A 4,328-nucleotide genomic window follows, 5' to 3' on the forward strand; every position below is an offset into this window, starting at 1 on the left:
TCTGATGCTGCCTGACTTGCTGTGCTCCTCCAGCTCCACACTGTATTACCTCTGTAATCTGGCAGCCTTGGGGTTTTGCTGCATTGGAGAGGTGGCCAGACGACAGGAAGTTGCTGTCTAGGTCAGCAACCCATTTGGAAAGTGCAGTGCAATATGAGGTGAAAAGCAGTTATTTTAAAGAATATAGATATCTATTTACCCGTTAGTACAATTCCATTTGTCAATATATCTGTGTGCTGCTTGCAATTCTTCTGCTTCATGGAGTTAGATTATATTCCAATCTGCAGTTTTACATCTAACGAGCTGTAAATCACTCTTTGCTACTGGATGTCATATTCTCATCCCTTGTCACAGCAATGAATGGGTTCAAATCAAACTGCATCGTCTGTAATTATGATTGCAAACACTGCATTTTTCCTGATCATCATCTCGCCTATATAAAGAGAAAGCATCCAAAAAAATCTCTGTCTGCTGTGTAGAGGTAGTAGAAAGTCTCCAGTGATGGCTAGCTGTCTTCCATTCAGATTTCTCTGCACATTCCATGGAGTTTAAGTTGTAAAGTAACTTGTAAAGAATGCCAATCCTGATTGCCATTGCTTAATGAAAGTTGTTTGTAATAAATAGTTATTTTTAAGGACAAAAACCTGGTGAGTGTTTTTTTTTTAATGTGAGTAAGTCAGTCGGATAAGCTGAGGGCTTTAGGTAGTTCGACTAAGTCTTTTCACTTTTTTGATGGGAATATGGGGTCCTGATTTGTAGCAGAATAATCCAGTAGGTCATGACCGTCCAAATTTATTTCCTCTGATTGTGCCTCTTCACTTTCCTAGATTACAAGAGCTATCTAAATGCAATTTTTTTGTTAATCATCTATGTCTTTTTATAGATTGCTGCTTAATATAGCTGCCAGCTTATTATCATTGGCAAACTTGAAAATATTCCCCTTGTGTTCCCAAATCCATGTCATTTAAATATACTGAAAAGCTAAAGTTACAGTAGACATCCTGATGGATAACACTTAACATGGCTTTTTAATCTGTGAACTCTCTGTTTTATTTCAAATTTTCCTCTTACTTCCCAATTACTGTTCTTTCTTTGTCAGACGCCTTCTCCACTGGTTTGTGCCTCAATATTAGCTACCTCTTAGGCTGTGTAAAGAATGCTAACAGTTTACTGAAATATGAGCTATCTTCATAAAACCTTCTAAATTAACTAAGTGTTCATTATCTCTTTCCGTGATGATGAATTCCACCAGGGTTTGCTTTACGAAGGATTAACATAGTAGCTGTTATGAACTCAGTACTAATTTACTTTATCAGTTCAGTGTTTGCTACCATCTGATGTTCTAATAAATTTATGGGTGTGTGGGTTGCAATGCTGCCAAACCTGAATTTCACTTTCTTTTGTTATGATTTTGTGCTTTTATTGCTGTTCTGTTGCCAACAGGGAATGAAAATTAGCAATTAGCAGATATCAGTATGATTGGACTTGTGGTGATGATGGGGAGGGGCACATCACAATTATAAGGGAGAAGGTAAGGGAGTGACATTTGTGTGATGTTACTACCATCTGTATTTGCATAGCTTGGCTTTCAAGCAGATCCACTGCACCCCTGCACCCAACTTTCTTCTGATTTTGCATGTACAGTACACTATAAGGCCTTTATTTAAATATAACAGAAGGGACTCGGAAGTGGACGGGGATGTCTTGTTGCTCTGCAATGACTGAATTTTGAGTTTGGGATAGGAGTTCTGACATTACTTTATATTCTTGATTAAGATTCAATCTATTGTCTTTCAAGGAGAGATACTGATGTGGAGGGAGTTTAAGTTTGACAACTTTGATCATTTTTAAAGAGGAGAAGGAGCATTCACTAGGAAGTGTCGAACATAAATGAAGGTATCATTTGGAATTATGGCTCACTGAAGCACTTGCTATCTTATTGAGTAATTTCTATGTTTCACATGCGATAAAGTATGGCTTTTGTAAGTATTCGGGGTTTTGCTTAGCCAGAGGGACAGATTGGGAACAGAACTTGGTGGAGTCTTAAAACCAGTATTTATATACTGATTGTGGAGCATGCATTTTATTGCTAAAATTCAGAGCTACCCTAGGGGTCTGCATGTTGTTTTTGTCATAGAGACTATCCATTGCATGCACGTCCTTCCCATTCATAAATTAACCCCTGGTCTGCTTCTTTGGAAATTTCTGGAATTGTTTTTACAGTTAAAACTGACCCTCACAGTGGTGACTCAGATGGCTGCCAAGAGGCATGTGAGCTTTGCATCTTCAGCACTGATGACCCAAGCTTCAAGAAAGATCCTATTTAAATCATCCTGGGTGGGGGAATCTTTTTCTTGAAGGACATGCCGAGACATCATCCTTCTGTGGAACTCATGCCTATCACTGTGTTGATCTAAATTTCAACAAGCTCCATGGTGGAATTAAAAAAAAAGTTCCATCTAGGAATTGGGGTTTCAGTATATTGCTTCTCCGCCATCTGTAAATTGTAATCATGCTGATATAACAGATAATATAAGTAAATTTTGCCACTTTTAAACATTGATTTTCCAGCTACAGCTCAGATTGGAGTTTCACTGTTTAATATTGGATGGATTATCACAACTTAGACAGTATTATTTAGTTATCCTAGTTAACACACCTTTTTACCCTCAACAGTCTTATATAGCTAGTGTGCAGATAGATTGGATTGAATTTTACAATGTGTTGTAGTCCTTATTTTCAAACCAGATCAGAAATTCTGGGGAAGAAGCCTTCCCAGCCAAAGCAGTGCAGTCATTTGTACAGGCAGCAGCGGAGAGAATCAGCAACAAAATCACATGCCTCTGACAGCTACTGACAGAAGGTAAGAGTAAAAGGTAAGGTGATGGTATAGGGTAGCTTCTGCGTGAGAGGTACAGGTGCCTAGTGAATGAGGAACTTATAGGTGTCAGATGTTTGGGGAAATAGGATGACAGGTGGATGATAAGGTGGCCGTTCTGCAGGTGACGACTTAAGAGTAGGTTGGGTGAACTGGTCAAGAGAGAACATGAGATTTCGGGTCAATCGTGAGGATCAGAGGGGGGCATTTCAGGACAATTGAGTTGGGACCATAGCAGTGTTTGAGTGTCAGAGCAAGGGGATACCATGTGACTGAGGTTAGGGGAGTTGGGGGTCAGGTGAAGCAGGTTTCTTGAATCTAGAGGGTGATCAAGTATCCGTGAAGGGTATCTGGATGGAATCGCCTGTTGGGTTAGAGGGGAGGAATTTGTGCTGAGTGTCTGTGGGGAGTCTAGCATAGTTGGGTTTGGTCAGGGTCATGCACAGGTGAAAGTGGGTGTCTGGGCGGTTGGAGTGCAGTCAGTGGTGGGGATGGGGGTAGTGTCTGTTTAATAGCTAGCTAGAGTTTAAACAATGAGCAAGTTTTAATCCCTCTAATTTTCTTGGCTGGCTATTAGGGCAAGTTGGCACACTTCAAAATCTAAGACTCTAACTTAGAGCTGAGGACTATTTTGAAGAATTAAACTTGGCTCCACTGGACTTTTGCTGTTACCAATGCATAATTCAGGACCGCCCTCCAGCAACCACTGTTCTCCTGTTGGAAGATATGAACCACAATGTATTTCTTGACCGTAGTAGGAACCCATGACAGCCACAACCTTAACTCATGATTAAGATACATGGCAAGTAGCATAGATGCCACACGTTTAGATAGTGAGTTACCTATTCAGCAGCTGCTACTGCTTCGTCCTGTATCAAGAACACCAATGCCAAAGGAAAATGCCCAGCAGTTTCTATGTCAACTCTGACCTCTTTCCTTTTCCCCCAGAGCTGGCCAGAACAAGAATTTGGTGGCGTTTCAGTCCCACGTGTTCAATCTGTTCATTTGCTAGGGGTGTCCAACGACGTCACAATAGTTTAAGCATTGACGTCACAATGAAGGGAAATCCACGGCTCCGAAGGGTTCTCAGACCCTGCCCACTACGTGTTGCACGCCGGGAAAGTTTGGAGCTGCTGCCCTGTTGCCCAGCAACGGGAAACAATGCAGGAGGCCGGTTAGAGGCGATGAGTTAGCTGCACACAATGGCGAGTTGGAGTGCGACCACGGCCAATGTGAGTAAATACATTCTCATAGAGTGAGGAGGTAGTAAATGTGAATTCACGATGAGTGGAGGAGCAGTGTCAGCTTCTCGGACTTTGGTCAGAGAGATTGCTGACTGGGCACTAGGGGAGGAAGGTCGTGGTCTCCTAACCGTTGAGGAGAACCTTCGCCCCTGCCCCCGCCCCTCTCGCTTTCGCCCCCGCCCCCGCGCCGCTTACCTGCCCCCGCC

Source organism: Rhincodon typus, chromosome 3 (assembly GCF_021869965.1).
Source record: "Rhincodon typus isolate 14 chromosome 3, sRhiTyp1.1, whole genome shotgun sequence".
NCBI classification, from domain to species: Eukaryota; Metazoa; Chordata; class Chondrichthyes; order Orectolobiformes; family Rhincodontidae; genus Rhincodon; species Rhincodon typus.